Source organism: Anser brachyrhynchus (genome assembly GCF_964034855.1).
Source record: "Anser brachyrhynchus genome assembly, chromosome: 4".
Lineage (NCBI taxonomy): Eukaryota > Metazoa > Chordata > Aves > Anseriformes > Anatidae > Anser > Anser brachyrhynchus.
The window spans coordinates 57018085-57032399 of NC_137698.1; the positions used below are offsets into that span (position 1 = coordinate 57018085).

The 14315-nt window shown below is 34.7% G+C and overlaps 1 protein-coding gene across 1 annotated transcript in view; it reads left to right on the forward strand.

Annotated features, from left to right (window-relative positions):
• LOC308193833 (uncharacterized protein) overlaps positions 1–14315 on the forward strand; it is a 568958-nt gene that overhangs the window by 450848 nt on the left and 103795 nt on the right. The window contains exon 16 of the mRNA XM_080588912.1: positions 5111–9391. The gene's annotated coding sequence lies outside the window, so the exon portion shown is untranslated. The remainder of the gene's footprint in view (positions 1–5110; positions 9392–14315) is intronic.

Here is a 14315-nt window from a genome sequence, read left to right on the forward strand (position 1 = left end):
ATGAAAGGAGAAATTTCAGAGTTTTTGTAGAAGTTTAAAAACCTGAAATTATTACAAATAAGTGTAGCTTACCCCTACTGAGTATAACATCCAGATTTGTATTTTTACTTCATAACTGAAATTAATATTAATATACCTTTAATTACTAATTTAATTGAAGCTTCAGTTGAAAGGCAGCTAATCTTAGTAGCATCTAGCTCCTGTAGAAATACACTTCTGAATTTGGAGATATCAAAAAATAAATAAATTCATTTATTTTTCTTGTGGTCTAACTCCAATACAGAGCTAAACATCACCAAGTCACTTGCTCATTCCCCCGGGTGGGATGGGGGAGAGAATGAGAAAGGTAGAAGTATGAAAACTCATGGGTTGAGGTAAAGACAGATAATAGGTAAAGCAAAAGCTGCATGTGCAAGCAAAGCAAAACGAGGAATTCATTCACGGATTCTTATCAGCAGGCAGAGGTTCAGACATTTTCATGAAAATAGGGCTCATCATGCATAACAATTTCTTGGGAACACAAAAGACATCACTCCAAACATACCCCTCTCCTCCTTCTTTCGCCAGATTTTATTGATGAGCATGACAACACATGGTATGAAATATCTCTTTGGTCAATTTGGTTCAGCTTTCCTAGCTGTATCTTCTCCCAGCTTCTTGTGCACCCCCAGCCACCTCTCTGGTGGGGCAGCATGAGAAGCAGAAAATTCCTTGGCTCTGTGTAAGCACTGCTCTGCAACATCTAAAAGTATAGGTGTGTTATCACCACAATTTTAATCAAAAATCCAAAACACAGCATCATCTAAGATTTAGGTTCAGTGATCCTAGTGGGTTCCTTCCAACTCTATTCCAGGCAAAACCAAAACAACTGTCTGTATATTTACTCCAGAACAAAAAGTGCTTTGTAGTGACCTCTCAGTTAAGAAGTAGCAGCAAATATCTGAGTGATTTTAATAGCCTCTGAGAGGTCATAGTTTGAGTTATTCAGTTTTTGCCTACCTTGGAAAGAGCTCCTCTTTGTTTAAACAATATATATATATTTTTTTTTTGGTTGCATTTATGTGCACTGAGACTGCATATATGTAAGAGAAGGAGGAATGTGACCCTTCATTTTAATTTTTATGTGTCAGCAATTTTAATTTGCCTATTTTGTTACATATGAAAGGGCAAATATAACTATCTCTAACTCAGTACTTTGCAAATCTTTCTATAGTATTTACCAAATATGGAGAAAAATCCTATCATTTCCAATTAGCAAGGTTACAGATTGTCAGTGTCCAAGACTGTTACGCTGTACATGCCAAAGATGCTGAAAGCCTGCTGAATGGATGCAATCTACAAGCCCATTTTAATACTCATACTGCATAATTACTATGCAGAACTATTACCCTATAATGATATATTCAGTAGGTATGTGATTTCAAAATTATTTATTTTGTGTTAGAATATACATATGAGTTAACTGTGAATAAAAATGGATCTTCTCTTTTTCCGATAACATGATATCTAACAGTAATATGCAAAGAGAAAATTTTGTGAACTCAAACAAGGGCTCTTCTCATATTAAAACACAAACATCATAAATATGATCTGTTGAGTTAAATATACAGACAGGTGTGTATCCCTAAATTTAAGGTATGAACAATTAATAGAGTAATAGTACAAATTTAAAGACAGTATTATTATGCAAATCGTTCTAGTGTAAATTTATCTGAAACTTTTTTAAGAACAATATTGTTATTGACCTGATTCTCCAATACCCTGTAGACTCTTCTCGAACGCTTAGTTTCTATATTACCTTTTGAAGTTGTTGCAGGATAGGTGAGCAGTTTGTTCTACCAACAACTTAATTAGGAAGAATAATGTCCTTTGGGACGACAAAACCTTCTTCATATTCAATCATCTAGTCCAAAAATATACAGGGTGGAGTAATGAATCTTAAAAAATGCCAATTTAGTGAGTTTCTAATCACAGATACTTCATCAGCTGACAACAGAAAAAACTCAGTAGGTGTAGCACTTCAAAATCTGGGACAATTTACATGTAATTTCTGGAATCAGCAGGGATAAACAGCTGGATAAAAATAAAAAGCTTGTTGTAATTGAAAATTGCCTTACAGCTTCTTTGTGATTAAAATGAAGTTTAGTTCCTTGAAATCTTGTTCAGCAATTAAATCTGTTTTACTTAGGCAGTAAAATATTGTCTATTGTCCTTGAATGATAAAACCAGTACAGACATGCTTTAACATTTCATGCTTATTGAACATATATGCACACAAATATTTGGCAAAATCCATATTGAACAACAAGAAGACTTTCTTTTCAGCATATTGAAGAAATGTTCTTTGTCACTAAAAGAGGTTGTGGTCATCTATATTGCTTATGATTGCTTATGAAGAATTTTGGTGACAACCTTTCCAGTGCCAGGAAAGCTCATGGAGCAGATTATCTTGAGGGTCATCACGCGGCACTTGCAGGGCAAGCAGGCGATCAGGCCCAGTCAGCATGGGTTTATGAAAGGCAGGTCCTGCTTGACGAACCTGATCTCCTTCTATGACCAAGTGACGCGCTTGGTGGATGAGGGAAAGGCTGTGGATGTGGTTTACCTTGACCTCAGTAAGGCTTTTGACACCGTTCCCCACAACATTCTCCTCAAGAAACTGGCTGCTCGTGGCTTGGACTGGCGTACGCTTCGCTGGGTTAGAAACTGGCTGGATGGCCGGGCCCAGAGAGTTGTGGTGAATGGAGTCAAATCCAGTTGGAGGCTGGTCACTAGTGGTGTCCCCCAGGGCTCGGTACTGGGGCCGGTCCTCTTTAATATCTTTATCGATGATCTGGATGAGGGCGTCCAGTGCACCCCCAGTAAGTTTGCAGATGACACCAAGCTAAGTGCGTGTGTCAATCTGCTCGAGGGCAGGAAGGCTCTGCAGGAGGATCTGGATAGGCTGGACTGATGGGCTGAGGTCAACTGTATGAAGTTCAACAAGGCCAAGTGCCGGGTCCTGCACCTGGGGCGCAACAACCCCAAGCAGAGCTACAGGCTGGGAGATGAGTGGCTGGAAAGCTGCCTGGCCGAGAAGGACCTGGGAGTATTGGTTGATAGTCGGCTGAATATGAGCCAGCAGTGTGCCCAGGTGGCCAAGAAGGCCAACAGCATCCTGGCCTGTATAAGAAGCAGTGTGGCCAGCAGGTCTAGGGAAGTGATTGTGCCCCTGTACTCGGCTCTGGTGAGGCCGCACCTTGAGTACTGTGTTCAGTTTTGGGCCCCTCGCTACAGGAAGGACGTGGACGTGCTCGAGCGAGTCCAGAGAAGGGCGACCAAGCTGGTGAGGGGTCTGGAGAACAAGTCCTACGAGGAGCGACTGAGGGAGCTGGGCTTGTTCAGCCTGGAGAAGAGGAGGCTCAGGGGCGACCTCATCGCTCTCTACAGTTACCTTAAAGGAGGCTGTAGAGAGGTGGGGGTTGGTCTGTTCTCCCACGTGCCTGGTGACAGGACGAGGGGGAATGGGCGAAAGTTGTGACAGGGGAGTTTTAGGTTGGATGTTAGGAAGTACTTCTTTACCAAAAGGGTTATTCAGCATTGGAACGGGCTGCCCAGGGAGGTGGTGGAGTCACCATCCCTGGAGGTCTTTAAAAGACGTTTAGATGTAGAGCTTAGCGATATGGTTTAGTGGAGTACTTAGTGTTAGGTCCGAGGTTGGACTCGATGATCTTGAGGTCTCTTCCAACCTAGAAATCTGTGATACTGTGATACTGTAACCTGTTCTGTTTTCCACCAAAAAAAAAAAAAAGAGAGAAAAAAGAGAAAAAAAAAAGTTTTACACCTCTTTACTTCAAAATAGAGTAATTCTAATTCTATCTGAAAGCCAGTGTAATAACTTTATCTAATAACTGATCAAGTTTAAAATTAGACTGAAATTTAAAGTTAACCTCTAATAGAATTTATTTTGTTTTTCAATTTTTGTATCTATTTGCTTGCTGTGGAGAATTGAGAAGTGTGAGAGCTGATTTTCTTAAAATAAAACAGGTATTATATACTTCAAATATTGTTTTTTTTTACTTTGTTCGTTTTTTAGTAAAAAAATTACGCTGAGAAACAACTGTTTCTTAAAGCCCTTTTCATTTTAATGTTCTCTTTTTTGTGTGTGTGTGCGTGTGTGTTCCAAAGTAGTAAGCCTCCAATTCTTATTATGTTTACCTAGAAGAGAGAAACCTTGAATTAATAAGGTTAAAAAACACACACGCACACACAAAAATCCTACTTGAATCAGAAAGGCAAGTTTTATATTATTTTCTTTTACAAAAAAGGAAAATTAATAATGTGACTTCTAATCTCCAGCAGAGGAATTTGCTTTCTTATGCATACTCTATTCTAAAAAATGCATGTAGCCATACACTAACACTCGTGTCCTGGTTTTGGCTGGAATAGAGGTAATTTTCCTCCCTGTATCTTGTATGGTGTTGTGTTTGGATTTAGGATGAAAACAATGTTGGTAATACTGACGTTTTAGCTGTTGAGTGTCTTCTGATGCTTCCTTGCCAATGAGTAAACTGGGTGTACAGAAAAAGCTGAAAGCAACCCATCCAGGACAGCTGACCCCAAAAGACCAAAGAAATATTCCATAATATATGACATCATGCTAAACAATAAAAGCAGGGGGAACTGGGGGGGCGGTGGGGGGGGGGTGGGGGCGGGGGGAGGCTGCCATTGCTCAGGGACTGGCTGGAACTGCCAGTGTGTGGTGAGCAATTGCACTGTGCATCACTTTTTTTGTTTGTTTGTTTGTTTTCTGCCCTCGCTTATTAAACCATTTTTTCTCTCAACACTTGAGTTCTGAACGGTTGTGTGGTACATAGCTGCCTGCTGGGTCAAATCAAAACTTGATTTTTTTTTCCCGATGTACATTTTTGCATAATTATAACTTCCTTAATATTGATATAGTCTTAATAAGATATCAGTTCGGAAGATAATAGTATTGAAACAGGTTAAAATATATACAATTTCAATTGAATTAGTAGCTAAAAGGTTTTTTTAATCATTCTCTCATCATAATATATTTCTAAGATATATTCGGTTCCAGGTAACTGAAATATCATTCTAACAATTCCAGAGAGCAGATAAAGAAGACTTTCTTGGCAAAGAACAGATGACTGCAATACCTAGATTGCTGCACTGACTGAACTAGTGAAAATGGCCTGAGAGAACACATCAGAGTGTTTATAAAATTAAAGATAAATAAATAAATAAATAAAGAAAGAAACAAAAACCCACCAGCAATAGAGTTAAATGAACTTGAATCAATAAATAAAATAAAATAAAATAAAGTTCTGTGTCTGAATATTATTTAAAACACCTTGTTTTAAATGCACTCTAACAGGTGCTGATAGGCCACTTGAAAGTGTTAAGTGAAAAACAAGGAAGATAAGGGAGACAAAATTATAGACCAGAAAAGTGCTCAGTAAACAGGATGATGAAAAGGAGGGTTCAGTTTTAAAAATGAACAGAGAAGATACAGAAAAGAGGAAGAATAACTGTGAAGGGACTGTATATACACATCCAATATGTAATTCAGAAAGAAAAAAAACAAGTGCACTAGCTACATAAAAAAAGCATTCTGTGCCAACATGTTTTAAAACTGGAGTGGGAAATATAGAATTGATGTTACTCTTGTAAATAATTGAAGCTAGACAGAATTGCTATTTCATGATGTTGATGATGATTATTATTGTTATTTTTATAATTATCTTTTATTTCATTTAAGGAAATATTTCTGTCCATATCACAGATATAGACAAGCTTCAGAAGGAGGTGACACATCAGTTACTAGCTAGCATGCAATTAATCAATAATTTCCAAATGACAGAATATATTACTCAACAAAAAACACACTTTTTATCTAGGTTTCCCTTATCTAGGGAATTTGTGGAAAAAATCTCTGGTCTAAGGAGTAACACTGAATTTACAGACTAGCAGGTACTTTCAGCACTATATTAATGTATTTTCTAGCTACTGTCATTTCTACTTATGTTATAAATGCATTATAAATCTATTATGTAAAAAATGCCAGTTAATGTTAGCATGTTAATTATTATTATTATTTTTTAAATCATTCTTAAACTTTAAAAAAATGTTTTTCAGCAATGAGAGTTTGGTATGAATAAAAGTTAAGAGAGCCATGACCAGAATCTAACAGATAATGTAAGAGTTCCCTGCAAGGTTCTGTCTAATGTGAAGGTGGGGACCAGACTTGTATTTGGCTTCCTAATTTATCTGGAACCTGGGGAGCATGAGGAGCTTTCAGAATAGGATGTAAAACAGGAGCAAAGCATGTGATGGTTTCCAAACTGCATACTGGAAGTCTGGAAATGCTGTTCGTAAGAAAGTATTAATCACAAATCACAATAACGAAAACACAGGATGAGCTCTTCTGCCACAGCTGTTGCAATCATCTCTTCTGGTATTGCAGCACTCTCTGTCCAGATGTAACTCCTAACATTGATTCTGGTCTAAGTCTTGGGCTGAAAAGAGAGCTTGATACCTACCCCTTGCTGAAGATGGAAATGGTCAGGGTGCCTCATCCTTGGGAAGATGTACTCTGATAGATTAGATTTTGTGCAATGCAAAGTGAAGGAGGGGAGGTGCATGAGAAAGGGAACAGGCTTCCTTGCATATAGAATGATAAGCAAGAAATCAAAAGGATATTAACAAAGACTTTATTAGCAAGAGTCTAATATGGCAGGCATGTGAGAATTGGTGTAGCCAGTGCTGAACAGATACAGCAGAGGAGGATCGAAGCTAGAAGCTTGTGATTTCTGGCTGTAGAAAAAACGCTTCATCTCCCCCTTCATGTATTTACTCAGAGGATAAGCACATAGTCCCAACAAGAAAGCAGTTTAAATACAGTTTGAATATCAAATAGACACAATCAAGATTTCCAAATTTGAAATGTTATTGTCTTTTCAACTCAAAGTCATTAATTTCCTTTAAACTCATTGCTGAAAAAAAAAAACAAAAAACAAAAACAAAACCAAAAACAACTTGAATTGATATAACACTTTGTTAATTATACATTGTTCTCAGTATGCTAGGTTCCTAGGTATCTTTTCAGTTGATTATTTTTGTCTTCTGTGACAAATAATTGCATTATTACATTTCTTTTTATATTAGTGAATACAAGAAAATGAGTGGGAGAAAATAGGGTTAAGGTAAGTTATGCAACCAGTTAATTAACATAAAGTATTGCTTTAGTGTCTGAATGATTGGTTTGACATTCTTAAAAAAAGTGTTTTATCCTATCTGCAGTGAGTTTAAAACTTTCTTAGACCATCAGCAAATCTGGAATGCTGGTTTTGAGCTAAAAATACTGCCATGTGGCAGTTTAAAGATGAAGATTTAAGTTTTTAGAAAAAACAGTTCAAAAATGTAAGTTTCTGAAGCAATGACTTTTTTGTGACAGGCTCAAGAAAAGTTTTATTCTCAGTTTTAAGGTGGAGTACCTGGCTAAAGCAAAATATAGACTCTTTCTCCTTGTACACTATCCAGAAATTCAAATCCCTGTTACTGAGTTTATGAGTTTTAGTTTCTTGTTTACCTGTCATTACAGAGCCATTGACTCTATTGTAGGACAGTCCTCCCAGCATCTTCTTTGGTTCCACTTTGCATAAATAAACAAATATCCGTTGGGACAGAAAGAAAATCCCAGGATCAAATCACTTGATTGTTTCATAGCATGGATGGATGCTTTAAACAGCTTGTCTCTCAGGACCTGCTCATTTCTAGACTGCTACTAAGACAGTTGGCTAACAAGGCAAATTAAAAAAAAAAAAAAAGTCTCACCACAATATCAGGGGTGAGTACAAGCCATCTGAGCTACTGTGACCTAAAGGACCACTACGTAAACTATACCAGACAGAGAAGACAGTTTGTTTTACTGAAGTGAGTTTTCTGGCTTTGAGGGCTGACTGTTTTTGACACCTTTTTCTGTGGAATGAAAACATTCTAGTAGACAAACAAGGTTATAAACTATTCACGGGTTGATGACAGTGCATAATCTTCTGTGATAGTTCAGAAATGAGCCTTACATATATTGACAAGCAGATCTAAGTGGCCAGTAGTTGTTAATACTAGTGATAATGAACAATGATTATTTCAGAAGATTCATTTTGCTACAGAAATATTTATTATACAGTTTATGTTCAAGTAATTTGAGGCATACTGTCAACAGAAAAGTAGTCCTTTTAAAATAAAACGTTGAAGTGTAAATGGATATCAGATGTGGACATTTGAATCTAAAGAAAAAAAATCATAGGAGAGAAACTGCATTGTTTTTGAAGTGTTAATTTCTTTGAGAGTGTATGGGGTTTTCTAAACAAAATTTGAAATTATAGCACAGAAAAAGTCCTCATTATTTACAACATTATATATGTTAACTGAAAATTGATATCCTAGAATGTAACTGCCAAGAAAGAGCACTGTATGGTGTTGTAACCCTACTTGTTAGAAACAAAGACATTTTAATGTGAATGATTATAATGACATCTTCATTGCTGTTTTGTTCCTCTTCTAGGAATGTTTTTTATTCTGATGATATACTATTATGAGTAGATATAATTCAATCCCGGAAGCAGAACTGATTAAATTACATTTGAAAGATAACAATTTAAACATATATTTTTCCTTTATTATTAAAAAAGAATAGGGACATTTTGAAGAGTATCTTGAAAATAATTTACCATCTGGTTCGTGGTTTCCCTTGAAATAGAATTACCTTCAGATACGCTTTAGGTACAAACAGCATACAGTTTAGTCAAAAGAGCTTGTAGTTGGTCTGAAGCTATTCATGAATCCTACATGCTATTCCAGTTTATCATAGTTTTCTGTGTGATTACATTATTTTGAAGTAACGGAAAGATACAAAATTTGAAGACTTCCTGCCAGGCACAAACCTGTACAATTTCCTTATTTCTGGATTCACAAGTCATAGAAAGGATGCTTCATGGGAGGTCTAACCCACTGCTTCTTCCTTAAATTTAATATAAAATTATGCAAGTGACCCGATATTCTGTTCTATCTATATGCAAGAGTGATTCAGACACTTTCCTTTGCTTTCACTAATGCATTTTTATTTATTTATTTTTGTATGCTAATTTGTACAGATATATTAAATCAGATGGATGTGGTGTCTGTTCTGGCCTTCAACTAGAGTAACGTGCCTAAAAGAAGTCACTAAGAATTATAGAACAAGACATTACTGTTAAGTTCTATTTGTGCAGCTGAGAAGAGCTGTCTCTTATTTTTTAACTAGTAACTTTTGTTCAGATTGTTTAGAAAGCAAGACCATGACTGATACTGTGGTGTACCCATTCCACTAAGGATGCTTTGTGTACAGTACGTAAGTATAATATTCCATCAAATTCTTCTGTGATTTTAATGATTAGTTCAGCTTTTGTTTCTGTCTAAACAAAATAAATGGGTTTTCTTCTTTAAATCTATAAATGCTTGAAGTGTATTCTGCTTCATTTACTACTGTATAAAATATATTGTTGCCAATATGGCTTTTGTGTTTACATTTGCCTAATTAGATGATCATAAAATTAAAGTTTTTGGAATAGCTGTTAAAGCTTAGTTTATTTTTTTATTATTATATTTTAGTTTATTTTTTTTATTATATTTTATTTTATTTTTCCAAAAGTGAACATTAAACTTTATACCCAATTCAGAATCATTCAGGTGATTGACGTGAGTGTGTACACACTTATTTTAAATATGGTAGATCAAATTTTGTCATATTCTTTTCTAAGTTTACTAGGGAACAGCTACTACTACCCAGACTGTGCAGTTAGATAGCAACAGCTGCTTCTGCAGTCTCACTGCAACTCACAAGTGAAACCGTGTCTGTCTTAATGGCTCTATCCTGATATGTTGCTGCCTATTGAATTGCCCAAGAGGACTTGCTTAGTACTGACAGCCCTAGACAATCTGGTGAAAAAAGGAACAATTTGTCTTCATCTTTTAAATAATTTTCTTCCTTTTTCGTTGGTGAAGTATGGTAACAGCTTAGTTTGCATTAGTGTTCTTTTAAGAATTTCTTCAATGTCATTGCTTTACAAACACATTAAGAATAAGCTGGGTAACTGAGATGAACAGTTAACTAAGAAAATTATTCTTACTTTATGTCAACAACACATCCTTGAACAGTTTAGGAACATGGACAGACAAAAGGATAACTTAAACTATTTTAAATTCAATACTTTTTTTTTTTTTAAACTTAATTTTTGTAATTTTCTTAATTTCCATTTTATTTTGATTGATAGATTGATTGTTTATTATTCTGATACTGATATTTCTGTGTTTGAATGAAACTTTTTGCATTTCCTTTTGTAGGAAGGCAATAAAATAAGAATGGGAAAGATCCAAGATTCAACTTGCAGAGAGGAAAGATAGACACTGTCTATAGCATTATTAATCTAAATTTCCAGAAATGGATAATAATGAAGCACCAACAAAAATAAGAGGATCTGATGGAGGCTATACCCTCTGTCACCTGTCACAGGATAGATCAATCAGCCACCTTTGTAATCAAAATACTCATTATGTAGATAAACCAAGGTGAGGATTAATAGTACTCAGTGATCCAACAAATCCACGGTTTGTTGGATTAGAAGTGGGCTACCGTTTTTGAAATCTTGCTGAAGGAAGAAGGCAGAAAGGATAGCACTAACTCTTATGCTAAAAGGCTATGATTTGGTGGTATTAAGAAAATTAAGGATGAACAGTGATCCTTTTATATGTAGCTATTTTGAAAATCATTATCTCATGACAGAAAACACCAGACACTTCAGTAGGAATTCGTTTTCTGTGGAACATGATATCAAATCAAATTTATTAATTTTTGGTGATATTGGCTGAGAATGGAAATGAGGAAGAACAGGAAGGACCTAACTGCAATTCTTGAAACTAGTGCATGATATACAGAATGTATTCAACTTCCAAGATGCCCTACAGAAGTGGTATTGATAGGAAAAATTATGATATATGGAAACAAGTAATTTTCATGAGTCAGGTGCAAAACACATTTCGTGGTACACAGAAGCCTTGTGATGTTCTAATATTTTAGTCTGTATATCTGTTGAGCTTTTCAGAAGACTGCCAATTCTGTATCACAGTGTGAAATGTTTACAGCATTTCTGAAATGAAAGGCAATTCTCTGAAAGCACATAGTACACTGCATTTGTGTGTGTGTGTGTGTGTGTGTGTGAAATGCTGTGCATACCACTCTAACAGAGATTAAATGACACTTGAGCCTGTTGTACACTGTATACTAACCAATCAAATATAAAAACAACAAAAAAAAACACTGAAAATTTTCAGTACATAGGTACATCAGCAACCAATTAATTTTTCATTAAAACTCACCTCCTCCTTTAAATGTATCAGAAGTCCAATACTGGCTAACAAATATATTTTCTGTTAAGCCTGTATGACATTGCTTTTGACTTTATTCTGTCTATTTTTCAGTAAAATGAGCAGCAGTATAAAACGTCACTTTTTTAACCCATTTTAGTGCTCGAAGGGAAAAGATACATTCATTAGATGTAACTAAAGTCAGTTAAAATTATTTGAACTCTGATTTTTAACTTTTTTTTTAATCAAATTTGACAAAAAAAAAAAAAAGTTGGTTTGTTTGGCCCTCAAAAAATCATCTCTAGAAATATCTTTCTTGAAATATCTAGCTTGAAAAGTCATTGTACAGTTTTTAGAGAAAATAACCTTTCAATATCCTTTAAAATATTTCATTACATTCACCCTGAGGGTAGTCAATAAAAAGTTTTGGAAGGCACAATGGTTGTAGCAATTCTAAGGTCTGAAAGTAAGAAGAGTGTGAAATATCAATGCATTATTACTTATTTCTTCCTTAAATTTTCAATATAGATTAAAGAGGTGTGTTCTCAGTTCACTAATATGTTGTTTTTGTAACATTTAACTACCACATTTATGCTGTGCTTTGACTGCCGTTGATTTATGCTGCTTTGATTTATGCTGTGATTAAAACATTGGGATGGGAATTCCTAGTTCTTTCTTAGAGTTTATTATATGACCTTGATCAAGACAACATAATTACAAATGTCTTTACAGTATTTGTTTCAAATGTGATATATATCTTTTTGAATTGGCATAAGGATGCCCACTTCATCGTCATATGACCACTTTTAGAGAAAACTACCACAAGAAAATATCTTTTTGGGTTCTGGTGAACAAGTGTAATTATTTGAATTGAAATTCTTTGAAATGGCAGTATGGCAGGTTTTGTGGTGGTGATGGTGTTTTGTTTTGTTTTGTTTTGTTTTTGTTTTGATTTGTAGAATGAAACTCCTTATTTTATCCAAAATTTTCAGACCTTATGAACTCTGCAGAACAGTTAATTTTCAAAAAGTTTATCCTAGAATTATTTTTTTTTAGAGTGAAAGACAGCAACATTAATTACTTTTGCCATATTCCAAGAGTTTTGTTGCCTGGAACTCTAAAACGATGATTGCTTAACATGGTGACAACTGCCTGGCTAGTTATATTTTTTCCAAATATTCCTAACTCCTTTAGAGGTTGAAAGGATTTGTCATCATAAAGTTTGGAAACAGAGGTTAGGATAGTTTTTAATTGATTTAATTGACCTGAGTTTCAGTGCAATTGCGTTAACAGCAATTCTGACAAGCTGTTTAAAGGAAATTATACTCCACCTGGCATTGACAATATTCTACTACCGCACCGCTTACACGGGGTTTTCAAACCTGATTAGGGCCTATTGCGCTTATATGGTCTGGAAGCTCATTGACAGCTATCATCCCTATGACATTCATAGCCATTACAAACTCACACATTTCTAAATGCATAAATTATGCTTGGTAAAATTCTCTGGAATCTACTTATACCTATTTTTAAAGGTACAGTGCAAATACCAATTGCATTTCTTACTGTCAGTATAAATGTTCAGCACATGACTAAAAAAATCCACAATATGATGTGGCACAACCCACATTATTAATTAAAAGATTTAGTTTAATATAAACTCAAATATATTTACAGATATATTTCGTTTGCTCTTTTCAATGTGAGAATTACTTGGAAACTATCTATAGTTCAATCCATTGTAAATCATCCTATTAATCCTTATCTGTCTTTAATATCAATAACATCAGAATGTAAGAGAAGCACAGTTTAAGATTAAATGTTGATTTGTATTAGTTACAAATGTGGATAAACTTAGTTATGTAGGTTTAAGTGTCTCTCTGAGATTTTTTCTTTGCTATGAACAGTGTCTCAGACTGACACTTCAGAGGAACACCAGACTAAGCAGTTATCAGAATTAAAGGAAATTACTAGCAGATGGTTCATGCAGTGCAAGGAATCAGTACATGGAATGGGATAACTGATTTTTTTTACACCTGTGCTGATTTCTGCTGTTGACTTGAAATTATCACCAGCAAATGTAATTACTTGACAAATTTATAAATATCAAATTTTCAAAACAATGCGTAGATTTGCTAGGATTTCAGTTACAATTTTTTGTTGCATACTTTTATATTTTTAAGTTAATTTTATGCTTAATTTATTTATCAACATATAGAAGAGGTAATTATTTTTTTAATACTGTTAAGTTTATGTTATACAACATCTTAACTACCTTTTTGATTTCTCTCACTCACTTGACATTCGTAATGAAAATACTATTCCAGCTCTCCAATTACCTTTGAGAGATAAACACTTAGGCTGCTCTCATGAGTTTTGAATAAGGTTTTGATAAAGGGGGGTTAATAAATATTTACAAGACTTCAGATTAAGTACCTTAAAAAGCATTTAATTAACATAATAAAAGAGATATTGCTATTCAGCTGTAATGATTATCAGTAATTGCAGCACAGAATTTTATATAATTAATATAAACAGGAAAATCATAAAACAAACAAACAACAACAACAACAACAAAAACACCCCTATGTGTTTCTACTGAACTTTAATCCAGGTGCCAAAATGATTGATTTTGATGAAAACAAAATACTAATACAGTTAATATTGGGTTCTTCTGTAAGTCTTGTACAATTCATTCAGACTCATAACCACGTTAGTGATCAGACTCATAAATGAAAACTAACAATGACTAATCCTATTAGAAGTTTTTTAAAAAAAATCATAATTTTCCTTAATCGTTGCATTATAGGCATGTGAGTTAATGAAAGAAATTTCCTTTATGAGAAGGGAAACCAACTAATGTTCTAGTTACAACAGTTAAATACAAGATGTTAAAGATAGTGTCAAATACT